The 27,768-nt window shown below is 42.2% G+C and overlaps 1 long non-coding RNA gene across 1 annotated transcript; it reads left to right on the top strand.

The window, feature by feature from the left end:
* LOC135107882 (uncharacterized) lies at positions 1-27,639 on the top strand. Its single transcript, XR_010272031.1, has 5 exons — positions 1-152; positions 18,357-18,444; positions 19,953-20,061; positions 26,210-26,275; positions 27,517-27,639. It is a non-coding gene; the product is annotated as an uncharacterized LOC135107882 (long non-coding RNA).
* Positions 27,640-27,768: the final 129 nt, after the last annotated feature.

Raw genomic sequence — 27,768 nt, 5'->3', positions numbered from 1 at the left:
TGCTAGAGGAAGCGAGGCCTCACTTCTGCTGATAAAAGTAGCCATGTTAGTGTGTTGGTGCTATTTCACTTGGCATCTCGTGTCTTCATCATACGGAAGTGGTGAAGATCACACGCTACGCAGCAGACGTCCAGGATGCCTCGTGACGACAAGTAAGTCTTAAGGAAGGGCTATAGACAAGCTGGGAGGTTACTCTTGTATAATGTCACAGGTGATTACTTTCCCTCGGGTTGTTCAGTTTGGGCTAATTAATACATTTCCATTTTGGTCAGCCATTGCATCCTTTCTCTCTACATAATTGGAAGTACGTAAAATTCCACATAACAGAATGTACAGAAACAACAAAAGTAGACATAACGACCAAGCATAGGACAGAGCCAGTCATAGCCTGACCTGCACTTGTCTGTTGTGTGTGCCAGCTGTGTGCCGCTTCTCTTGTCCAGTCAGTGTGGTGGTGAAGGACTGCACAGTTTGAAGGAAGATAACAGCAGGTAGCATGGCGGGCTAGAGGGGCACAGTGGACCTCGTACAAGGCTGTGAGCAGCACGAGGAGTGTGAGAAATGCAGGGAATTGTGTCGTAGAGAAAGTGAGACCAAGATGAGTGATGAGGGAGGCAATGAATGGAGAGAGAGAGAGAGAGAGAGAGAGAGAGAGAGAGAGAGAGAGAGAGAGAGAGAGAGAGAGAGAGAGAGGTAATTTGGTACAATCAGTTGGTAATCAAGTATTTAGTCTAAACTACATTTTTTTCCCATAAATCATGACGTTAAGAATGAAGGCCACAAAAAAACGTAAGTGCCTCGCTTCGCGTTCCTGCACCTGCCTCCTGAAAGTCGCCTCGATTGGTGTGCGAGTTGAATTAACTACTTACTTCAGTCTTTGTCTGGTAACGGTTAAGGGCTTATCAAAACTAAATCTTACAAAGTGCTATAACCTTTTAGCCGAAGGAGGAGATGCTTCGCTTTGCACATCACCTCAAGGCGCCCTCCTGCCATATCCCTAAGTATGTTTTGCTGGCGTGATAGAACACGAGGTATCTACGATATTTTAATGTGTTGTTATTACACTGAACTAAAGAATGGATGGAAAAATATGTATTTTGACCACATAGACCATAAACTTTGTTAATGGTTACTTACCAAAATGCTGATGAATTGAAGTAATGCAATATCAGTGCGGTAAAATGAATTGCTTATTAAATAGTTAGTAAGAAGTGCAAGAAACGTAGGTAGTAATCGCTAAAATGAAAATAAATAGAAAAAAAATCTACAGTATAGACAAAGTTATCAGTAACTGAGTTGGTTAACTGGACTTATTTCCCTGCTTTTTTTTTCACGCCCAACATAAACTACTAGATATCTTGAACATTTTCTTAAGTGTTAGAGAAAAAGGAGTCTAAATAATTACCACGTTCTCCTGAGGCCAGCACGAGCAGCGAGTCATGCAGCCACGCGTGTTGCTCGTCGCCTGGCGGGAACAAAGCGGGCAGGGATGGAAAGCGCCTCACCTTCATTTCTAAAGGCGCGGTTTGAGGCGGTGCTCAGGCCCACCTTGTGTTTGCTGGGGCCAAATAAAGCGTAATAAACTAATATAAAGACCATTCACTTATATATTCTCGTATTTACCGGGAGGATAATTTAGAATATATCCGCATTGAGCCTTCCACCTCTCCCCCCCGGACTGGACAAACAGGTGGTGAGTCTTTGTACACACGCGGAAGAAAGTCTGGCGTTTTCTTGGCGAGGAATCCTTTAGTGGAGGAAAGGAAGGAACAAAGGCACGGCGCCGCTCCCAGGCAAGGCGCTTCCTGGCTGCCGCTGAATCTTGTACGCAAAGGAGACTCGCTTCCCTCAACAGCGTGCTTGCTATTTTGCGGTTGATTAAATGTTGATTTCTCTTCTTTTTTTTTTTTTCTACCTGGTTAATTGTTTGATCTCAGCCTCTTTATTTATGATCTACTGAATTGTTTGTTTTTATTTTATCTATTTGTTTGCCTTTTTTATTATAATTATTATTTTCATTAATTTTTATATTTATCTATCTATTTATTTATTTATTATTATTATTTTTTTTTTTTGGGGGGGGAGGTGAAGTTGTCGCGTATACACCTGATTTCCTCTTCTTCGTGGTTGCAATTCTGTGATCGAGCTTGTGTCCCTTTTCTCTTTTCTTACTGCATTTACTACCGGCTGTTTTTTTTCTTCTTTTTTTTTTATCCGGTTTTACTTTTTCTTCATTGAGTCGAGAAGCCAGATTTAAATTCATTGTGTTCTTGAGTTTCTCCATCCTGTGCTTCCAGTTTTCTAGCCCATTAAGTGCTGCGTTTTTTTTTCTTGTTTTTTTTTCTTTATTTATCTTACTTATGCGCTACTGGATTTGAAGTCTTGCACCACACCATATTTTTTTTTTTTATCGAGGCTGTGATCTATTAAACATTACCTTCTTTTTCTTCTTTACTTTATTTAATTTGCTTCGGATTTGTAGTCTTGCTCCACATTTATTATTTACTTATTTATTCACTGACTTATTGTTTTTTGTAATCGAGGATGTGATCTTTCAAGTAATGGCTTTATTATTATTATTATTATTATTATTATTATTATTATTATTATTATTATTATTATTATTATTACCTTTCATTCGCTTCCAGGTTTCAAGTCTAATTTCAGTTTCTCTCCATCTGCTTTCATATTGAGTCACTGAGGAAGACACGAGCCCACCCAGTATACTTAAGCAAACGACTCACCTTAAGCGCGTGTGTTCCGCCGGTAATTCGTCTTTCATGATTTTATATATTTCACGTTGTAACGAGACTGAAGATGGATGCTCGGCGGAGGGTGAGGCGGGTCGCTGTAATGGCGATATAAATACGATTGCTGCAACCATCCTTCTGTCACGGCCCTCGGAATTATTATAATGGATAGTGGCAGTGGTGAGAGACTGCGATTTGTGGGAAATGGATGGAGTGACGGGTGGCGTGTCGGTGCTGACTTGCTGGTGTTACAGGTGGCAGGTGTGACGCTGTTTGGGTTATTGGGGTTAAATCTTCGTGTTGCTGCTTGAGTCTTGCGATTTATTAGACGACGAGGCAGGTGTTGGGTTTGGGTGCACGTGCAGGTAGCGTATGTGTTGTTCATTGTGGTGTTGGAGCTAAGGATTCATGTATTTTTGAGCCAGAACTTGTGATGCAGATCCTTGGGAGAGGTTATCATAGTATTCCGCTTCACTATTTTTTTTTCCTTGCATTTATTTATTATTTTTTTTCAGTTTCGTTTTTTTTCTTTTCCGTCCATACTAATGCTACTTTCTCTTTCTATATTATAATTTGGATTCTCAAATTCTTTTCTTTCATTTTGTTTTTTTTTTCCTCAATTTCCATCCCCCGGACAGATATTCATTAATCGCTTCCCTTCTCCTTTCTTCTTCCCTTTCTTGACTTTAATCTTGCAGCTAATACCGCTTTTTCACCCCTCTCTCCTTCCCTTTCCATCCAACCTTAACCAGTCCTTCATTTCACCTTCCCTTTCCCCTTTCCACCCGTAGCTAGAGCCTCTCCCCTTTCCTCTCCTCTTTCCTACCCCCTTCCTCTCACATCCAGGCGAGGCAGTCCACGCCTCACCTGCAAATGACCACCTGTCATGCCTACGCTCTCAACCTATCAGTCAGACTTCCGGTAATTACGAAGACTGCGGTGTCCTCACGCCGTCATGACTCTGCTCCTCCCAACCAGTCACGCTCACCATTCACATCACCATATTCTCTCCCATTCCCTTTACTTCCCATCTCGTATATTCCCACACGTTTCTCTTGTTATGTTTATTACGACCATTCACCTTTATCTTATCCCATTCTCTTAGTCTTTCACCTTCTCACTATCTTATCCTCGTCTCACCTCACCACACTCAGAATTTTAGCTCAGTCTCTCAAGTCACTACACACACTTGGCTTGTGTCAGTCTTTCCCGTCCTCACACTCACTATCTTGTCCGTCTCTTGTTTCCCGCTACTATTTCATCCCAGTCTCTCATCACTCCACATTCCCTAGTTTCAATCTCTCGCCTCCCCACACTTTACCCTACCATAGTCTCACCAGTCGATCTTAACCCACTCTTACTGCACCATACTCACGTCAGTTTTATCCCTGTTTTGTCCCTGTGTCTAACTTCCCCACTGTCATCCAAGTTCTTACGGTGTCTCTTCCAAAGTTGTCTAACTAAGAATCTATCCAAGAAAGTGAGGTTTAATTAGACTTAAAGATGTATGTTTACTGAAGTATAATCATGCAGTTACTGAAGTCTCGTCGTCTCACTCGCCTAGATAGATGAGAGAAATTGAAATATTTACACGTATACCTGAGCATATATTTATTTATTTTTATTTATTTATTTTTTTTTTTGGGGGGGTAAGTGTGGGATGGAGGAAGAGAGTTATTTATATTATGTTCACAATATCTAAGATTTTAATATTTACATTACATTAATTATTTTGGGGTAGTTGTCCAATGAGAGAGAGAGAGAGAGAGAGAGAGAGAGAGAGAGAGAGAGAGAGAGAGAGAGAGAGAGAGAGAGAGAGAGAATTAGTAACCCATATATCATCAGAGGGAAGGAGTGACACTAATCACAACTCAAGAGAGAGGAAAGAGGACTTGAACAGGAAGAAGAGGAAAGAGAATGGGATGGGAGGTGGAGAGAGTGTGGCGAGTGACGGGAAAAGAAATTGGTTTGGAAAGAAATGGAAGAAGGGAAGAGAAAAAAAAAACAAGTACACAGAAGGAACAAGAAGTGAGAAAAGAGGAGGAGGGGGGAGTGATTTAGGATAAGAGTGAAGAGAAAGAAGTAAAAAAAGCAGTGTCTAGTTAGGTCTAGAATTATCAAACTAATGAACGAACTCAATATACTGGAAACAATACTAATAAATAAATAAGTTTTCATAAAGACGTCACTTCCTTACAAGGTTGTAGCGAAAGAAGATACGTTTGATAAATCTTGCCCTAGAAAAAAATAATAATAATAACAAAATATTATAAACCAGAAGAGGCAAAAATGTAAACGAGAGGCAAAGAAAACGAGGGATCAGGCAAAGGATGGTCAAGTAAGGTGTCAGGCTACTCAGAGCTTCGAGCGGCTTACGAACCACTGACGTATGGAATCATAATATATTCATGGTGGAGATCTGGCATATCAGCTCAGAGAGAGAGAGAGAGAGAGAGAATGACTTAAAAAAAAAAATTAATAATCAGTCTACACCTAAATGACGACGAGGAGTAGATACATAGGCAGGAGGATGCAAGGAAATAAGTAAGTCTGTAAGTCAGCAGACAGTGTAAATAACTAAACAAAATGGAATGTAGTCAGCAGGCGGGGCGTCGTGATTGGCTGGGTCCATGGCGGGGAAGCGTCGGGGAAAAACTGGGTAATTGTCGTAATGGCGGGTAATTAGAGGTTTGGATGTGGTTCGGGACGCGGTGAAGCTTCGTAATGGCCATATCACCTCCCCTGCTGTAAGTCTTTTTTCACCCTCTCACTCCCCACTTCCCGCTGGCCCTCCCAGAGCTCCCACACTCTTGTCTGTCAGCTCAGTTTTTGCAGCCGGCAGACATACATGAGTGACACGGTGGAGAAATGTCAGCTTGTAGCTTTAAAAAAGTTAGTACGTTTGCTTCATGGTGTTGCTTGGGCGTTACTATTCTTATCTGGTGTTTTCTTTGTTATTATTTTTTGTGTTCTGGTTTTAATCTGATAGTTTTTGCATTGTATATTGTGTGACGAGATTTGCTTATACTCGTACCTACTGTGTCTCGTTCCAAAGTCATGTTTCATCTGTCTTTTTCCCTGAGCCTCGGATTTAGTCTTTTTTCTGATACAATTTACATGCAATACGCAGTGTGGAACATGTACTTTGCTAACAGTCGTTGCTGGAAGTCTTTCTAATCTGACGTTTCGTTTCATGACATATTCTATGCCTCAGTGTTAGTCTCTGTTACGAGTTTCGTGTAATACACTGCTTGGCTAGACTTACACATGCTTCATTCAGCAAGCACTTCGTTTTATGCCTGCACGTGTCATTTTCCCCCTCAATACCTATGTGCATTGGTTTTGCCTTTCATTTGGTTTTCACATGATACACTGTTTGGTTAGAGTATTCTTTGCCCTCCAACATTTTTCTTCTCAGGAAGACTTTCCCGAAAGCATTCCACTTAGGTTGTGTCAGGTTGCTGGGTTTCATTATGAGGGAGAACTATTTCGCATAAAACTTTCATGGAGGAGTTTTCGTGGGTGGAGTTTACTTGGGTGTAATTTACATAAAAGCCTTTTGATCCGCGAAGACTAGACGGCGAAGTCGAAACAAACATCATACGTCATGAAATGTGTCCGCGAGGTGCGCAAGTCTCGTATCCGTAAAGCTGACGTGACTCCCAGAACCTTCACACGCCCTCCGTCTGCCTCCCTCAGGATGACGCTTGGATTCCTCAAAGAAAGAAAATAAACACTCGGCGAAATACCTGAGCCGAGTCTCCCATGTGTCGAGGAGGCGGCGGGGGGCGGAGGTGTGGGGGCCGCATACCTGTGTCCGGCGGTGTGTTGGGGGATTCTCGAGGACAATGGCGGGGTTATGTGATCTTGTTTAATTGCCGGAGACTTGCGTTTGATGTTCCGAGAGGCTGCGGGGCTCGGCGCGCTGGTTGGGTGGGAAGAGGGAACGTGAAGAGGAAAGTGGAGAGCAGGGGAGGAAATATCGAGGGTCAGGAAAGGGATAGGTGAAATGGTGTAAAGGAAGAGGCGGTGATGACTGTTAGGAAATTAAAATCCACATAAATTTAGGTGGAAGGAGAGAGCTAGACGAGGAAAAGGAGGAAAGAGGTGCAGGAAGGGCAGTTCCGAGGGGCAGAGGATCAGGAAAGAAGGAAAAACTGGAAAAAGATCGTAATGATAATTTGAAAGAAAAGGCATTTTAATTTTGTGAAAGGACGCAGGAACACGAAAGCTTATGGATGTCTTAAAAATAGCTAAATTTGTTACAGGAAGCAGATTATTTAGCAGAGTAATAAGGAGAGAATACTTCCCTGGTGAAGGCGCTGTTAGACTCAGGTGTTAAAGGAAAGGAACAGAGGACAGACTGAGAACATTAAAGTCCAAAGCTAAATTCACCAAAACGACTTTGCAAATTAAAAAGGAAAAATATGCGGCCGTATTAAAAAATCAATGCTGTAGAATGAAATCACTGAGATCGTCTTTAATTGCCGCCTCACACTCAAACAATTAAACGAGACGACGGAAAGAGCCAGAGGAAATCAACGCCTTCCAGTCGCGTAAGTTGAGTTAAAAAGGAAATAACTGGCCGACAAAGAAAGGGACGCTTGGTGCACGTGTAACTCCTTGACCCATTTCTCTCCACGCAAAAAGCCTCTCCGTGCTGCCTTGTTTTCCTCGGGGATCATCGCGGCTCCTCCTCCAGCCCCTCCTCCAGCCCCACCACCTTCTCCTCTTCCTCCCCGTGTCGGTAAGAAGCGGCGACAGGGTGGAATTAACGGCTACGTATCCTGGCCCTGGGATCCCTGAGGCTGCGACCCGCCACACCCAAACCATCAGCATTTGAACCGTGGACACATTTCATGCTTAATTAAATCACCTGAAGGCTGTAGCATCGCCTGTTAGAGTGGTGAACGCGGGGAACATCTGCGGGTGGCGACTGCGGCTGCTGGTCCCCCAACCACCCGACTCTAGTGTTAATATGATCTTCTTTGATGCAACTTCCAACCGCGTTCTGCCTGTTTGTTAGCCGGGTGATGGATCACGTGGGAGCCTCGCCTCCGATTCCCCTCCACGCTGGCTCCGACCTTCGCCTGGTCAGTATTTCCGAACGATCCGCCACCCAGATTACCAAGGACTCTCACCAGCTTCTTGGGGAATGCTGGGGAAGCCGTGTGCGTCGGGAATGCTCGGGGATTTGGTCTGAGCGCGGAAGTGGCGGCGGCGTGGGCAACAGGGCGGCGGTCAGGATACGGACGAAGCCACTCAAAGCAATGGAAGGGAACCACTTGAAACATTTTTGCCCCGCTCTGTTATGTACGTATTTTGGGGCCCACGTATCGAGAAAATTTAATCTCCGGAATGTTAAGCAACCATTAAAATGATATAATGTTACTCGCCTCCACTTGGTGTTGCTGTGAGTGTTTTGTTTATTTGTGGTGGAGGCGAGGACGCTTGTTGTCACTGGAGTGCTGAAAGAGAAGGAGGAGGAGGAGGAGGAGGGAAGAAGAGGAAGAGGAAAACTTGTAGGAGGAGGAGGGCAAGGCGAAGGAGAGAACGCACACTGCATTTAGACATTTCCCGTAATCAATACAGTTCCTTCCGGCCAGTATTGATGACGTCACAGGTATTGGTGACGTCACCGGCTATTGGCGCTCGAACACACGCACACGTAATTGCTTCTGTCTTTTATACTTGAGAAATTTGTTCCTGCTCTACTGCTCACTCATTTGTTCATCCATGTGTGCTGTTTAACCTGTTCACTGCTATGGTCGCTTTGGTTCACTTTGAGGGCGCGGTAAATATCGTTTGCATGAACACACACATAAAGGAAGATAAGTGGTTAGTTGTCTTCCCTTGCCTACAGAATTATTTTGGACACTAGTACAAAAATGTTTAAAAATTACAATTATGGGAAAAAATATGTAGCAGTGGAAGGGTTAATACGTTTAATAAAAGTACAGTCCCATTGTACGATACTAAACATTTTTATTCATGTTTTGCATGTTAACCTCCCGTGCTTGTACGAGCAAGGGCACTGGGAGAGCTACAGGGTATCTAGGCGTCCTGGTGTAAGGTGTTAGGGAGGAATGACTCGCTCGCTCACTTTTCCTGACGTCTGGGAGGGATGTGTTCAGTGACGACAATACCCATATATATGTTTTTTTTTTTTTTATAGAACTACACATTCATCACACATTTGTTTACTCAAGGTAGAAAATTAACATGACTCTTTCATTTGTCTTCTTTCCTCTTATGACGTATATAGAACCGTTTGTTATCAATATCTTTAATCCAAACAATGAGGAAGGAGGTTTTTAAAGAATGGATAAATATATGCGTATACATCCGGTTTGGCTTTTTGTTCTCTCTCTCTCTCTCTCTCTCTCTCTCTCTCTCTCTCTCTCTCTCTCTCTCTCTCTCTCTCTCTCTCTCTCTCTCTCTCTCTCTCTCTCTCTCTCTCTCTCGTGTGTGTGTGTGTATGTGTGCGTGTTTATGTAAAAAAGACAGTCAAGGAAACTAGCAGCAGTAATATACGTGCACGCGAGCTCATGAATAAAGGCGTGGGACATGAGCAAGTGCCAGACGAGTAGTGGCTCCTGGGCTGGAGATAATCACGTTGATAGTTAAGCGTGCACACCCAGATTAACACTTGTATGCTAGGCTACGTGCTTGTTCTACTTAATCCTTATGTTTCTTGCTGCTGTCACTCCTTTGAATATCGTTATTATATTGAATATTCATCTCCTTCCTTCCACGTGTGTCTTGTTCTTCTTCGCCTCTATATTTATTCTTCTTCTATCACCTTACTGCCTCTTAATTACACACACACACACACACACACACACACACACACACACACACACACACACACACACACACGATATATGGATGAATACTAGACAGGTAGACAGACAGACAGCTAGATAGATAGATACAGACAGACAGCTAAATAGATAGATAGACAGCTAAATAGGTAGACAGACAGACATACAGATGAGTAATTATATAGGTAAATGCATAGACAGATAGGCAGATATACGTAGATAGGCTGATAGATATAGATAGGCCGCAGGTAGTTAAGGAGATAGGTAGAAAGATAGATAAATAGATAGATAGGAAGTCCGTGAGAAGCTGAACAATCTTTTATCTACCCTATCACTTCAATGAGGAGCCGCCTTGCCACGTTTAGCACCAGGTGTGACTGTCGGAATGCTCTTGTTATCAGGTAATCACTGCCAGGTGCTATCTCGGACACCTGCAGCCCGGACAGACAGTAGGAGACAGGTAACCTTGAGTGGGCGGATGTGACTGATGACTCAAACACGCCCGACTAAACGCCTCCAAGATACAGGATACCGGTGCAAGGTTGGTGTGTTTTCTCCTGTGCTTGATAACGTGAGTGTGGTAATAAGCTTAAGAAAATTAGGTTGCAGTCATCTAAGTTTACTCTTTTCATTCCATCTTCTCTGTTTTTGTGCTTGAAGTTAATCAAACCGTTATTTTTTACGGATTTTTAAATGGACTGAAAACCAAATAAGTATGAATGGATTGGAAACGGGTCTTCTTGTTAGTTTTCTTCAACAGTTTTCGTGACTATAAAATATTTGTGTTTTCGTGTCCATGACATTTCAGTACAGTTGTGATTCAAAATATAGTACAGAATGAGCAAATAGTATTACAAATGTGTTTTTAGCTGTATTTTCCTATTTGCGTGTCTCGTGTACGTGTTGTCATTAGTACTGGTGTTTCCTGCGTTAAATCATTCTTGTGTGCACATTAATTAGTGGTATTAATTGTTGCTGCCTCTGTACTACTCATTCAGTGTGCTGCAGTTTTGGGAGTCCAACTCTCCATGCTGAGGCCTGTCTAATGCGTTATCACTTATCATTTTACAACATTTTGTATTACTTGGAAATCAGCAGAATGAGTATTAACACATTGTTTATCCTGCACTATCACAATAGCAGTGTGTGTGTGTGTCTGTGTTTCTGTAAGATGTAATATATATGTTATAAGTCTTGAATGATATTAAAGATACTTACCTTCGTAGGAAAGATAATAATGAAAGCTTGTTAGTCCTTTGGTGAAGGAAGGCAGACAGAGCTACGTAGAAGAAGAGCTGAGATGAGAAGTGTCAGTAAGGTGACCTGAAACAGACAGGGAGCTGAGTGATGAGTGAAGAACGTTACGGAGGCACCTTTGTCTTGGAATCATAGAGGCTGATGAGGAGACTACAAACCTTATTGATGTATCTTAAGCTTGCCTTTTAATCATAGGAGAAGGTGTCCCAAGGCGTGCAGGGATGTTAATTAGTAAGAGACGTGACAGAAGGAGCTGATGTGGCCCGGCAGAGGTCAGTGGTGCGGGAGTTGGGAGGGTTACTTGTGGGACGGGACTCAGGTAAGTGGTGGTGAAGGTGTGGGAGAACGTCGGAGGGGATTTGTTAGGGAGGGTGATGAGGGGGTCAGTGTTTGCCTCGTCCGGGGAAAGCCTTGGCCCCTGGAGGTGTTGAACCCAACTGGAGGAAGCTGAAGCCTGCCAGGGAGCGGCTTACCGAGGAGTGATAGCGGCCGCTTTGGTGATGTCACGGCCAGAATTAATTAAGTTCAAGCCAGTCTTTTATTCCTCCTCCTCCCCTTTCTCCTCCTCCTCCTCTTCCTCCTCCCCTCATGCAAGTAAGAATCACGGTCAGTGTTCGTCTAGAGGTGACTTGTGGTTTAAAGGACGAATGTAAGAAAAAATGTATAGAAAATGACTCAAAAATAGCACAGAAATAAATAATTATAACCCGATTGATAACTGGTTGCTTCTATTTCCAAGTCTGCAAAATTTACAGTAACATTTTTCCAGTTACATATATATATATATATATATATATATATATATATATATATATATATATATATATATATATATATATATATATATATATATATATATATATATATATATATATATTATATTATTTTTTTTTATTTATTTATTTATTTATTTATTTATTTTTTTTTTTTTACTTTTTTTTCCAGTTTTGGGAGTATTAGAGAAGGACGCTAAGTTGGTTTGGCGCACTGCTTGTCCTAGCGATACACAAATAGTAGTTAGTTGAAGTATCACCACTGCATCCCAAACCTCCCTGTCTCTCACCTCTCTTCCAACCGAATGTGATGAGGAAGGGTGCATAAAAGTGCCAGATAAGGAAAAAAGGGATTAGAGTGCCAGGGATGTGTGATTATGGTGCCACTCTTGATATAAGCAGCAAGTTTTGTTCTTTTAAAGAGATCGAGAAGAGAAAAGATTAGTAATGGAGTCAACAGCTCTCGAAGTAAAATGAGCAACGCTTTTACTAAGAACTCTTATCTTTGACTTTCTTTTAACCGTTAAATAAGCTGGATTATGTATTTTCTATTTCTGTTATGTATTTATTTCATTCTTTTTTTTGTTCCCTTTCGTCGCGTTCTATGAAAAATATACAAAGGCAGACACACACACACACACACACACACACACACACACACACACACACACACACACACACACACACACCTCAGACATTGCCCACCACTAGGGACTCGGTAACCAGCGGGCTGAAGTGACGGGGGCCGCGGCGATAAGTGTGGCAGTGGTGTGCGTATGTGCGAGTGTCCGGGGGAAGGGGGGTGTGGAAGGGGAGCTATGGCTGTGGGTAATTTATCTCCCTCGGTGACAAAGAGCAAGATAATAGGCTTGGTATGGGCAGTATCCTGTCGGGAAGTGATACTGATGAGCCGTGTTCCTCCTGTGAGTCTTGGTGGCGACCTGACGGACCTGAAGTGGGTGGTCGGCGCGCTCTCCCCCTGCAGTGTCCCGCCGGTTTCCGTCCCGTCGCGCTGTGTTCTTCATCAGTCTTACTACCGTGTGCGTGTGGGTTTTTTTGTCATTTGGTTCCGTTTCGTGTCTCGGTTATGTCTTTAGTGATTAGTGTCTTTTTCTATTTATTTTATTTATATTATTTTATTTATTTATTTATTTGTTTTTTATTCTGATATGGTCTTTGTGAACTGTGAATTAAGCGGTCTTGTGGACTATGCATATTTTTTGTATTAATTTTAATATGGCTTTACTTCACTGTGGATCTTTTAATTTTCATAACGTATTCTTAAATTTTCTCTCCCATTCATTTTTTTTTTTTTTTCGCTTTGTATTATTGTCTTTGGATTTTACTTTCTTCTTAAGGCGTGGCACTTCAGTAGCAAAGTTTTCTCTCCATGTTAAAGCCACTGCTGCTGATATTCTTTATTTTACTCCTTCACATGATAACTCCACAAAACGCCCTTGCCACTCTGGTTGTGGTTCTTGTGTTGGCTCTCCTGCTTTTTCTATCCGCTGTCAATGATAACGATATTAATGAATGCTGGAAAAAAAAAAAAGAACCTGCCATTTATCACCATTGGAACACCACATGAAAATATAGAAAATAATTAAAAAAAGATACAGTACATGATTGTAATGACAGCAACGTCACACAGCAGGCATAGGATAACAGAAGTGAGGATAAGTATCAAAAACTAAATAAAAGAGAATAGTGAGAGTATATAACTGGTGAATAAGAGAAATGTGCCACAGGATTGGAGCAGTAAGACAGGAGGAGAGAGAGGGAGAGGGAGAGGAGGGAGGGAGGTTGGTGTTGAGGTGTCAGTCAAGGTGCTCAGGTGGGATTATTCTGTATAACTCCGATAAGCAGTAATGAATCACTCCTCTTTTGTCCCCACCGCCACTTCCCGCCGCCACTCAGCCGTCACCACCACCACCACCACCACCACCATTACTATCGTCACCACTGTTACCACCATCATCACTACTGTCCAATATTACTACGATCACCACCACTATCACCATGATAACCAACACCACTACCATTGTTACCAATCATCACCAACATCACCATTATTATTATCACTACTTACCACCCAAATCACCAGTCATCACCACTACTTCTACTTCTGTTATTGCCTCTGTTACTACTTCCACTATCACCAGTCATCACCATTACAACCATTACCATTCCTACTATCACCACTACCACGTCCATCATCAGCAATACAACTATCACTATTACTACTACCACTACTATCGTCATCACCACTTCTGTAACCACCACCACCACCATTGCTGCTGTCTGGTTTCCACTACATAAACCTATAGGTGTAGCATTGCTTCCGAAACCAATTAACTTGAATCATTTACTGTTATGAACTTGAAAAATAACCTTAAATAAACTTTTCACATTTACACTGAAGCAGGATTAGCACATATACAATGAAGCAAACCTGCCACATTTACAGTGAAACAAATTTAGCACATTTGCATTACAACACTGCGTTCTTTAGTGGAGAACTGATGTAGGTTTAATGTAATTCGAATACTAGTTACTGTATCATCAAAACATAACTCGTCTGGAAGATTTTGGCGAACATCTTAAGGAAGGAAAACTCGAGGTTCCTAATACTACTTAGACTGTCCATCTCCACTCTAGAAAAAGCATAGTTGATTATCATTTCTTTCCTTTGATGACTTGATAGTCCTAAAAAAAAGTAAAAATTGTTATAAGAGGAAAGACACGCTTGTAAGGCAGACGAAAGGAACTGTGCTGATGACTGTGGTTAAGGGAGGCTGTGTGGTGAGGACTCAGTCTCTTATCAGGCGATGGTGTCCCAAAACTGAGCTGTGTTATCGCCTCAGCGCGCACACACACACACACACACACACACATACACACACACACACACACACAGAATAAGAAAATACATGTAATCATTCAGAAAACCTAACTATGAATTATGGACAATATGATGAAAATGTGTGTGTGTGTGTGTGTGTGTGTGTGTGTGTGTGTGCACGCGCGATGTAGTTGTGGTCACCTGATAATGATAAACCTCATTACTCATCTTTCTGTCAATGCTGCTCGCTTACGACCCTTCTCCTCCTCCTCTTCCTCCTCCTCCTCCTCCTCTTCGTGGTGATTTTCTTATTGCACCGTTTCAGTTTCGTCTTTTCATCTTTTCCTCCTACGTCTTTCCCCTACTCGTTCTTTTTTTTTATTTTTTCATATGTCGTTTCTTGTCCTTCCTTCTTCCGTTTTCCCCTCCTTCCCTCTCCTCTTTATTCCTGTCCCATTCAATATAACCACATACATTTTAACTATCATTGTTTTATATTCAATGTATAAACTCTAACTATTTTCATTTATTGTAGATAACCTAAGTCTGTTTACCTCTCTCTCTCTCTCTCTCTCTCTCTCTCTCTCTCTCTCTCTCTCTCTCTCTCTCTCTCTCTCTCTCTCTCTCTCTCTACATAATTTCTCCACTTTTCCTATTTTCTCTCTCCCTTTCCTCACCCTCGCATCTCCACGGTCATTTCATCCCTCACGGACCTTTTATTTTTTTTTCTTACTCGTATTTTCTCTTGCTTTCTCTCCTGTCCCTCATATTATTCTTTCTCCCCTCTTATTATCTCATTATCTATGTGTTTCTTTTATCTTCCCCATTTTCTCCTTCCTTCCCCATCGTTCGTTGTTTCCCTTATCCTACCTATTCTTTTCACTCCCCTCTCTTCCTCCTCCTCATTATCATCATTATCCTTATCATCGTCTTTATGAATCAGGGAAAGAAGTTTTATCTCCTATCGTGACCCACTCTTGTCTTGACCTGATGTGACCTCGCCCGGCACGTGCTGACCACCCAAGGGTCATCCATCACCCACTCTCCACCAGCATCCCAATTAACCTCCCTCTCTTCATCCGTATCTAGCTCTTCTGTCCTGATACATATATAAGTAGATACTGTGTGGTCGGTCTGTCTTTGCTTCTGCCTCTCTGTTTCTGTCTGTCTCTGTTTGTCTGCCTCTCTCTCTCTCTCTCTCCCTCTAGATAGACAGACAAGAGTAGCCAGCCAAACTAAGACATGCAGACACACATAGCTATCCAACCAAACCCACATACAAAGGGGCAGATAGCCAAGAAGATAGAAAATTTATATAGAGGGTATAGTATGTGCGTGTGTGTGTGTGTGTGTGTGTGTATGTGTGTAGGGGCATGGGTAGAGGAGACAGCGGGAGGTGTAGGGGATGACAGGGTACGCATCTGCCACATCTCCCGGCCAATCCATCACTGCTTGGCGTCACGGGCTGGGGTCACACTCACCGCCCTCCCACGCCAGGCACACACACACACACACACACACACACACACACACACACTGCACGTGGACCAAGAGCGTGATTCTCCTCTCTTCTCCCATATATTCCTTGATTTTTTTTTTTTTTTATTCTAAAGATAACATTACTTTTATTCTGATTCTCTCTCTCTCTCTCTCTCTCTCTCTCTCTCTCTCTCTCTCTCTCTCTCTCTCTCTCTCTCTTGTTTGTGGTGTTAAATTTATTTATTTGCTTATTTATTTATTTATTCATTTATTTATTAAGTTTTCCTCAAAGATTAATGTTTTTTTTATATTTTATTTCCCATATTTTTTTTTATCCACGCTTCATGTTATATATATTTATCTTTTCCTTAACTTTCCTCAAGGATAAAAATGGTTTCCACCCTTTAATTTCCTCCACCCATTATTTTTTTTTCTTTCTCTTCCTGCTATTCATACTCGTCCTGTGTTTTATAGTTATTTTCTTTTCTCTTCCCGTAACTTTCTCAAAGATTAACATTTTCTCTTTTAATTTCCGGTCTCTACTTCCTTCTTACTTTCTTTTTCTTATCTTGGCCCTATGTAGTGTATTTCCCCTCTCTCTTCATTTAATTTTCCACCCTCTTTCCCATTTCCCTGCCTCCTTCCTCCCCTTCCCTGCCTTGCATACTGGGAGGGGGCGCCATTGACAGCACACGATGGATTGGGGACTTGTTTTTCCCTCAGTCAGGGAGAATGTGGGAGCCTGCCACTGTACTACATCCCCCCTCACTGCCGCCCTCCCTCCCTCCCTCCCTCAGTCACGCCCCGCCCTGTGTGATGCTGCCTGAGTGGTGTTTATCTCCCCCAAGGTCTTTGTTTCTTAAGGTTTGTGGTGATGAGAAATACGAAAGTTTGTAGAAAAGGATGAATTCAAAGAAGTAAATTGTCATGTTTAGTTAGTTATAGTGTAAAATTAATGTGCGAAAATAGAATGATGAGTGATTAAAAAAAAAAATGAATATGGTCTTTTTTTGCCAGCTCAGTTTGTTTTGCTCTTGATCTTGAGTATTTGTTGTGAATAAACTGTGCCATGCTCATATATTTATTTTGCAAGTAGTGGTTTCATTCTTCACACGTTCCCATTCATCATACAGTCTCAGTGAACATGTCTTAGCTACTTAAACTCTCACTATGAAAGACGGCATGACACTCATTATTTTGTTTTGAATAACCGTAGACGACTGCACCAAGCAAACTAAAAACTGCACTCGCTAAATGGCTGAAACTACTCTATCATTCATTTTATTGCCGTTGTCTTTCAAAATTATAACGTAACCTTGAATCAGACCATTATATTAAGTTTAAAGCAGAAACCCACAGCAGTCAAGAGATGTGCTTTAATTTCTTGTTGTTTTCTGTACTATTCATATGTGTAATCTTGTTACTCGTGCATTTTTCCAATATGTAATTTGTTATTATATCAGTAAATTAAAGTCACCTGGAAACTCTTAAATACACCCACCATACTATTTCTCTAACTTACTCCTTCACTCCCTTACTATCTTCCCCTCTGATCACCTTTCCCACACACAAACCTTACCTATTGTCACCTACAAACCATCTCCTTTCCTCCTCTCCCCTCCTCGCTCTCCCTCGCTCTCCCAGTTGCAGGTGGGTATGAGCTTCCGGCCAATCCATCAAGGTCATGTGCCGTCCCCAAACAGGGTCAGGCGAGGTCAGGATGCCGCTCTCAGTCCCCTCTCCCTCTCCCTTCCCCCCCGCCATCACCTCAGCTCATCTCCCCAGCGCTTCTTGTACCGTTTACCTGGTGGCCTAGTCTCTCCCCCAGTCTGGTGTGGTATGAGAGAGAGAGAGAGAGAGAGAGAGAGAGAGAGAGAGAGAGAGAGAGAGAGAGAGAGAGAGAGAGAGAGAGAGAGAGAGAGAGATTGAGAGAGATTGAGAGATTTTTCATGGTTTCTGTCATTCATTCGTCTTCAAACAGAGTATTCAGTTTACAATATACGGGTAATTTGGGTTAAAATATAAACCATGTTTTTCTTCAGTTTCATATTTTTTTTTCTCGAGTAATCTGAATTGAATAAGGATTTTCTCTTGATTTCAGATTTTTTTTTTTTTTCGTTCACAGGAATATTGGTAAATCTGATTCACATGTAAACTTTTTTTTTCTATTCCATCTTTTTTATTTTTTTATCGTGCGTATCAAAGAAAGGAAAACTGACTATAAAACAAATTAATGAACTTAACATCCACCCACTTTCTTTTATGACTTGCTACATTTTCCCTATTTCATTCAGTATATTTCCTGTAAATCCAAAGGTCACCGATATAGTAAAATCAATCACTTTGCGGGAAACTAACGACCTCCAATTTCTCTTGTTTTCGTTAATAATAATTGTGCCTTTTTTTTCCCTTTTTCTTTTTTCCCGTCGAGGGGCAGCGGTACTCAGCCTCTAGAGGACCAGAAACCCTTAGGACACACACACGACCCCCTGCCGCTCCTCCTTATGGTCCCAAGTCAGGTCAGTTCCCCAGCCAGGTCTCGTTGCATTAATGACCTCGATTACTGGGCTCATCCGTCACCACCTTGACACGCCGCACTCACACACCCAGACCGTCCCTCGCCCGTCGCAGCCTTCCGTGAAAAGGTTTACACCGCCGGAAATTGGTTGCGGACTGAAGATGTTTGGGGCGTTGTGGTGAGGGTGGTGGTGGGGACTGTTGTAGTAGTAGTGGTAGTAGTAGTAGAAGTAGTAGAAGAATTCATAGTAGTGTTAGTGTAATAGTCATTATTTATCTTTATCTTTTCTATTCCGGTACAATTTCCTTACTGTTTTTACAAGGAATGGCGATACAAGCAGCAACAGGTTCATATTAGGTGCTTTGATCTTATAGCATCACCAACACTCACTAGAGGAAATTTAAGTACAGTATATAGGAAGAGAAAATGCCATCCAAGGGTTTTTGTTTTGAGGAGAGTAAATGCTTCATGATTTATCTACACTGCACTAACCAAACTATTAGAAAACACTAACTACATTAATATGAAAAGAGAAATAATGTGTAAACGTTTGGCTACTGTGTGTCTGTAAGAGGAAAATATAATAGAATAATTGTTGGTGTGGTAATGTGGGCGTATAGTGCAGGTGAAGGCAAAACACACACACACACACACACACACACACATCTAAGTACTCAATGCATAGAGACAAGTAACATTTGCTTGACCTATTGCTTGACCTATTCACTCCCTCCCTTCGTCCCTCCCATGTACTTACCCTCAACCCACCATCGACACACGCACGCCGCCTTCCCCTCGCCGCGTCCCTTCACCATCGTAATCACTTCATTCCATGCTGAGACTCAAACGCTGAAAAAAAAGCTTATTTTCGATTAGTTTAACCCACACCTTTTTTGTTCTCTGCTCTCTCCAGGAAGCACTTAAGAACTGTTACCTCGGACAAGTTCTTCTGCAGCGCGCCGTCACACTCTCCCTCTCTCCCTTCCATTAGTGTGTTTGTGTGTCACTCGCCTGGTTAAATGTTACATACCTCAGGATGTGCTCGGGCTCAGCTCAGGGTACACCTTGGAAAGTTTGGCGCCTCGTGTGCTTGTTCTTACGAGGAAGGCAAACTTTTCAGGACTCGAGACAAATTGCTTTAGAGAGTGTTTGAGTCCCGGTGTGTTTTTTGTTTAAGCTTGTTTTGGTGACGTAAAGCATCTACTTAGGTTCTGCTAATCACGTGTGTGTAGTGATGCACGTTTTTAAGCTTCATTTAAAAATTTGAAGTTGGTGATCTTTTAAATGTAATTTCCCATATTTTATATATACTTCCTTCTTTCTGCTTTAAAAGAAATGAAGCCAAGAGATTCAGAATACATTATGCATTAAACTTTTTACAATATGGATAGATTTTCAATATTTTTTCATCTTATTGATTTTTTTTTTTTTTTCTGCGTTAGGTGAAATATACAAAGCTCGACAAATGTCATTTTTCAATAATTTGACATGTACTGTTACTTGCCCCAGATGCAGTTCCCGGAGATCGTCCACGCCGCGGCAACCACGGCGGGCCAGGACCTGTTGTTGGGCCGCTATCAGCCAATCAGTCCGTCAGTCACAGCGTAAGGTCAGCCAGGTAAGATAATATTGAAACACGTGTGTACTAAAGTAGCCGTGTTAACCAAGGGCAGATGTTGTATAATGTTATCAGTTGTAATTGACCACACAGTTTATTACGTCTCCGTCATGAGGAGAATGCAGTGGAAAGTCTGCTGTCTTAAGAACGACTAACTGCAAATCATACTGCCTGAGGCGATAGCTCAGTGGCCAGCGTGTGGACGTGGTGATCTCAGGAACCCAAATCCTGTCGGAAGCTGGTAATTTTCAAACCATCGCCAAGTTGCCGGGGATTATTCACATGCTTCCTAGCAATCCTATCTTCGCCAGCGACTGCATCGGGATTTCTTGGTGGTGGGGAGGGACATGAGCCTCTGCAAAGGCTTCACATAAAATCTTATCAGCATAAATACGGGCGAAGCCAATCAAATAAGCCTCAGCACATGTAAGATGCTGATAATCAAAGCTTACAAAGAACTGCGGCAGAATTTTCTTCTGGCGCTATATGCCAAGAACACAAAAAAAATGAAAAAAAAACTATCGGTCGTGTAAATCTTGTGCCGCCGTCCACTCGATGAGACGAATAATGAATTAAGTTTAAATGACAGTGGAAATATTATATATCTTCGATAAAGGATATGAAACATTACTCAACTAATTCCGCAAAAAAATATCACCAAACCACACATCAGACCACTAAAACAATCTCTAGAAAGAAAAAAAAGAAAAAAAATCACCATTAATTGCCTCTTAGAAATCAGCAACGAAAATCAGCAACAAACATTTCACCTTGGAACAGTACCAGATTTAACCACAAAACCCGGCAAGCATAAAGCCGCCGCGAACCATCTGCTCCCACACCTCGACTCCCTTCCGAGGCGCCAACGAGCAAGCCATTGAGGGGCTGTGGTCAATGAGGGGCCGTGGGGGCTGGTGGGCTGAGGCGGCCGTCGTCTCTATCTTTGTGAGCACGGGCCGGTGTAACCAATGTGTATTTAAGCGTGTGGCTGCGGGAATAAGCGGGTATATCGGGGTGGTGCGGGTGTTGGGCGGCGCTGGCTGGTAAGAGGTCCTGTCGATGGCTTTGATGGACGAGTCTCAGGGGAGGGAGTGCTAGGCGTCCTTCTCACCCAGCCTCCTCCTCCTCATCTCTCCGCCACGTTTTCCTCGTCGTCGTTGCTCCCCCTCTCCCCACGTCTCTCTCTCTCTCTCTCTCTCTCCTTGCTGAGTATTATATCAAGTATGTGTCAGAATATCCGTTTATTAGTTTTGAGGATGTTCTTCGTTCAAAAGGTTGTATTACGTAGAAATATTGGAGACACGATTATATTTGAAAAGTATCAGATAATTATACGTACATAGTATATAGCTTTTCTTCTCACTGCCATTGCTGCTGACGGTAACTTCGTCATCATCATCATCATCATCATCACCACCACCGCCACCGCCACCACCACCTTTCATATTCGAGTTCACAGATTGTCAGGATTATAAGCTGTCAAGGTTTAGGAGTGACCTTTCTCCTTCTCCTCCTCCTTATCCTCCACTCCCATGACCTTTGACCTGTTGATTAATGACACAGTAACCCCATTCCGACACACACACACACACACACACACACACACACACACACACACACACACACACACACACACACACACACACACACACACACACACACACACACACATACACACACAGGTGGAGCCATTCATCAGAGCTCACCTGTCCATTACCTGTGTTAAGGTGACACCCAACAAAACACGGAGGAAATATCAAGACACAATGCCGGGTTTTTCTTTTTTTTTTTATGGTTAGGAGGCTCGGAGGGCTAAGGAAGGAATCACAAGAGTTGGATGATGATGAGGATGATGATGATGATGAGGAGGAGGAGAGAAAAAAAAATTACTACCAAGGATTTCAAGCGACATTCATTTTCCGTAACATCCAATCAAGGCGATACAAAGTTGGTACGAGACGACGAGACACGAACATGTTTCTCGTCTTTCATTTCTGTTCGTCTTGTAATTGCATTTTCCTTTACGATAGAACACTAAATTTACCCCATAAAAACACTAGGTACACTATAATCATGTGCGGTTATATAGAAAAAAGTTCTAATATATCAATTCGCGTGTAATATAGGAAAACACAGATAGTAGTTGTTGACTCTCCCCCAGACTCTCCCCCGCACATCTCCCAGCCACTCGAGGACAAATCAGGGAATCAAGTGGGAGGTAATCAGAAGCAGGGATGTGTTTGCCGTGTCCAGACTCTTGCAGCCTCGCCGACTCTGTATCTGTCAGTGTTAGGACGCGACGAGTGTCCTGGCGAGGTGGGAGTGACGTGTAGGGCCCTTCAGCCGCCACGCTCCGCTCAAAGGGAGTGGAGGGATGGAGGGAACGAGGAGGGGGTTAAATGCAGGGGAGAATTGTTGGTATAGGGATGATGAAACACGTGAAGACAAGTTTGTATTGATTAAGAAGTGTTTTTGCTTCCCACCACCACCACTACCACCACCACCACTTACGTCACCACCACGGCCGTTTACGATCATCAGCAATATATTAAGATGACGCAGATAGTGAACAGAGATGAGGAGGAAGCGAGTGACAAGGAATGGAACAATGGGATTACGCGGAGATAAACAAAAGGTCAACGTTGCAGCGGCGGCAGTTTTATCAGACATCTCGTGTTTTCACCGCCACTCATCACTCATGTTGATACCTCCCCCTTCGCTCCCTCCCCCCACTCTCATTTCCTCCCCCCTCTCCCACAACTCCCTCTCTCCTTCCCTTCCTTCCTCAGTTACTTCCCTTCTTAATTCCCTCCTCATTTCCCTGCTTCCTTCTCTCCTATCTTCCCTTCCCTTCCTCTTCATCTGCTTCCTTCGCTCACTCACTCTCAAGTCGTGGAGAATACCTCATACACTCACCATCCATGCTCAGTCCTCCCTCAAGCATAAATCCTCGGAACTGTAAAAAATCTACCGAATGTGAGGAGTTAGCTAATATATGAGAGGACTTAAGATAGTGGAAAAACGAAACAGTGGACGTGAATGCTGAAAGTTAACTCGATTTCAAGGGAGTTCAGCTCGAGGGAAAACGAAACAGTGGAAGTAAATGCAGAAAGTTACTCGATTTCAGTGGACTTCAGCTCGAGGAAAAACGCTATGTAGTGGAAGTAAATGCAGAAAATTACTTGACTTCAGGAGGCTTCAGCTCGAGGAAAAAAACACTAAACACGATGGAAGTGAATGCAGATTATTCGACCTCTCGCCACACTACACATGCGCAATTTCAAGTCTGTATTGCGTGTATCCCTGCATCGCTTGCCTCGCTTCTCCCTCCCCACCCCGTCGCTCGTATTCTAAAATGCTTTGCTGTCTCACCACGGCTATTTCCAAAGGCCACAAATATGATTAGCTGGGTTCTCGTGAGCGTTTCCCCAGTTAATAATGCGGAAATGTTGTTAATCTGTCACTAGAACCGTAAAAACAGATTTCAAAACCCGTGTCACTTCAACTAGAGGCTTTTGAATGTAGTGGAGATGCGGTATAGAAACGTTTCAAAATAGAGCTTTGTATCTCGTGCATCTGGCGGAGCGTCGATACCTGAAGATGAACGTCGAGAAGTAAAGACGAGGCGGAGAGGAAGATCCCAGTGAAGAACTGACCCCAGCTGTCACGACCCGACCCGATCCATCATGCCGCCTGCTCCCTCCGTGACCTGCATGCCCTGACCTACCTGACCTGCTACAGCTCTCGCTCCCTCTCTCCGTCCTGCGCCAATCCCACCTCCCTCACTTCCTTCCTCAACCCTTTCTCTCGCTACAACATCACCAGGCTTTCCTTTCTCCTATCATCCCCTTCTTTCTCCTACTCCCTTCTCTAGTCCTCTCTTCCCTTCTTCCTTCCCCATCCCTTACTTCTGTCTTCCTCTCTCTCTTCTTTTCATCCCTTCTTACCCAGCCCTCCCCTTTCCCTTCCCCTTCCTCTTCTCTCTTCCTTCCAAGTCATCTGCTCTCCTTTTCCAATCTCACTTCCTCCATCCCATTCCTTCAAAGTCACCTTTCTTTCCCCGGCTTTTTTCCCCTTCTATTCCACCCTTCTTCACTCGTGTCTCTCCCTCCTAACCAAGCTCTCCCCACTTCCTTCTCCCACCACCTTCCTCGCCTCCTCCGCCTCGGGCCCACCTGCTGCAGCTTTCCCTAGTCTTCATTTGTCCTCACTTGTTCCCACTTTCTCTCTCCCTTTCTCCCCTGACTCTCTTTTCATGTCCTTCCCTTCATATATGTTTTCTCTGACCATCTTTACTCTGTATCCATTTGTGTTTTGTTATTCTGCTTTCATTTTCTTTCCCTCCAGTTGTTCTTTTTTCTATGTCATCACCTTTTTATTCTTACCTCTATTCTTCTCCTTATTCTTCATTCTCTTGATCCTCATACTCTTCGTTATTTTTTTTTCGTTTCATTTTTTTTTTTTTCATAAGCCTGAGAATTTAGTTTAGATTTTAAAGCTAGCTGAGAACGTAATTAGTCTTTCTGGACAGATGCATAGGATGTGAACTAATAATTTTGTAAAGAGTGACTTGTAAAAAGATATTAACAGTTGTAAAATAAAAGTTTCGTTTCATTTTTTTTCGGGGTCTGTAATGCATAACCTAGTATAAAATTTTATGCACCTCTAGTTGTTTGTGTAAGCAAATGTAGTTTCGTAACACAGTAATGAATATGTAACATCCATCACCGAGCATAAGGATGCTATTTTCGTAAGTTCTTTGCCCCTTAGACCAAGAAATTTAATACCGTGCGACAATGAATGAAACGTATAAAACTCATCTCAAAGCTCAGTATGGGATAAAATTCTTCTCAATCTTTGTTACTTGACTAAAAAATATGGTTCCGTGCGATATTGTTAGCAAAATGCACCATTCCGCGTTAATCCCTGCAAAACAAGGCATAGTATTCTCCTCAGGCATAGTATTCTCTCCCTGTGTTATCCGTGCAGACAAGGTAAACTCCGGCGGAATATTGATAGAAAGAATGCATCTGTGGGCGTTCATTGCCGCGCCAGCACACCGCGGACCAGCAAAGGCGTCTCCCTCGGCTGTCACTGAGCATCCTCGTGTTTACCAAATCCCCGCCAAATTAAATAAAGATCGCGATGGATGTGGTGCAGGCGATACTCTCCTGACCTTTGTAGTGACCTGCTGTAAACGGTCTACGGAGACCAGACTAGACTCAATGCAGGAGACGTTCACCCATAACCTGTCCCGTGTGCTGATTGGTGAGGGGCGTGCGGCTGGACCAACCAGGGGCGGGGCCTTGACTACCACTCCCACTGATTGGTTGCCGCTTCTCCCCACGATGCGCTGCTATTGGTGGGTTGTAATCTCCTTCTCATACCTTAAACAAGATGGTGGATGCAGCGAAGACCGCAGTATTCATGGCACCGGCTGGCTGTGTATACATGCCCTTAAGTGTACAGAGCGATGCTGTGTACATAAAAAATAAAGAGAAAAAAAATATCTTGTCGAAAATGTAATCCCTGACGCCCATCTTGCTCCCATCACGCCCAGATGCCCAGCCTCTCTCCTTGCGCCTACCCCTCCCGTGAGCAGCCCCTGCCTCAGCCCTCCCCAGTCCCTTACCTCCCCCTCTCTCCCTATTCTCAGCAGCATCACTCGCTAATGTCTGCCCATTCATTCTCGATACATTGCCACATCAGTTTGTTGTGGTTACATTAGTATTCGTGTGTACAGGTAAAATAAATAAATGAAGAATAGCACCAGTTTTAGTAATTGTGGTAGTTTTAGTGAAGAGATGAATAGGGACGAACTGATGCTGGCAGTATTAATATTCTTATTATTATCACTATTTATCTTATTGGTATTAGTAGTAGTAGTAGTAGTAGTAGTAGTAGTAGTAGTAGTATCAATCAGTAGTGGTAGTAGTAATAGTAGTAGTAACAATACGGGGTGGTGGTGGTAGTAGTAGTAGTGGTAGCAGTAACAATAATAATTGTAATAACAATAGCAGTTGTAATATAGCAGTAACAGTAGAAACCACCACACCACAATCACCACAAATATATGCAGTAGTGATAGTAATGAGTGTTTAGGGATAATACAATTGGGAATTTGTTTATTTCTGTTCTTTCTTTTCAGGGGGTGGCAGCACAGACGACACGCTGCACGGGGGACGAGGGGCAGTGTGCACCTCTCCTCTGGGGGGTGAGATACTTATTTATTTATTTTTTTTATTGAAGAGTATTAACATTGATGGGTGAGTGAATAGTGAGTTATAATGAATGGTAATTCTGCCATGTTTTAGTGAATTGACATCAGCACACACACACAGAGAGAGAGAGAGAGAGAGAGAGAGAGAGAGAGAGAGAGAGAGAGAGAGAGAGAGAGCTATTTTTCTAACCTTCTCTTCAGTCTATTCCATCGTCTGTCTAACCACTGAAGCTTCTCGGGTTCTAAAGCATAATGCTGCCGTTCTTGATACTTGGCACCAGAATTATGATTCAGTTTAATTTTTTCACTGATTCTTAACATTCAATTTGTATGAATTTTTTATACTTTATAACAATGTAGATTAATTATCATTCTGATCCAAAGAACATGCGTCAAACTATGTAGCATCAGTTTAGTGTTTTATCCACAACTGTGTGATCAGGATGTCCTGTGTCTTCTTATCAACACACTCCTCTCCTCCAGGTTATGGTTTGTTTGCTTGCTTACTCCTCAGCCACATTAATTTCACTTCAGCCAAGAACATCCACTCTCCCGGTCATATTATTTTTTATTATTTTATTTACAGTACTACTTATTAATTTATTAGTTTTCTTAATTCTCACTTTTACTTGTCAAGTGTTAGGGATCGATTTCAAAGAAACTGTGGTCAAGAATTAAGATAACATCCCCTTATCCTTTTTTTAACTTTTTTTCACACTACAATTCAGAGGAAATCTGTAGGAAAAAATGAATCCCAAGTTAATAAATATAAAAGTTATAGCTAAAATCTGCTGCAAATAATCATTATATGTAGCTTAGTAGGTACAGTATACATATGTCATGTAAGGACAGAAACGGCCTAAGCTCTCCTCTTTTAGAGAGAGTGGTCTAGCTGGTAGGATAATCTATCAAGATTTTATGGTTGGTTCAGGATTATTGTCAGTCTAAGAGGCTTGCAGCCTTCCATGCTAGTTTTATTTCACCAAATTATAATACTGCAACTACATTATCATATTTACTTAGTTATTGTACAATATATATATATATATATATATATATATATATATATATATATATATATATATATATATATATATATATATATATATATATATATATATATATATATATATATATATATATATATATATATATGCATGAAGGCTGTATATCATTGATGTTGTGGTCATCATACCATTTGAAAGAGAATCTCTAATCAACAATGGTTTTTCCAGTGAGAAGTTACCTCAATGCAGGACTTGATTTACCTGGAGATCCACCTCTCTTCTCCAAATTCTGGAGTGTGTAATGGAGCAAGTATGACAACACATTCTTCTTTGTTTGTTTCCTTGAGATTTTTATATAATGTCAATATGTTCTTCATATTTTCAGTGTGTAAAATTAAATGACATTGGCATTTTAGCAGGAGGAGTACATCCCTTGTTGTCCAAGAGTTATTTTCCACTGTACACATAAGTAAGGAACAA

This window comes from Scylla paramamosain, chromosome 16 (genome assembly GCF_035594125.1).
Source record: "Scylla paramamosain isolate STU-SP2022 chromosome 16, ASM3559412v1, whole genome shotgun sequence".
Classification (NCBI taxonomy): domain Eukaryota; kingdom Metazoa; phylum Arthropoda; class Malacostraca; order Decapoda; family Portunidae; genus Scylla; species Scylla paramamosain.
This window is presented reverse-complemented; position numbering and strand designations above follow the sequence as displayed.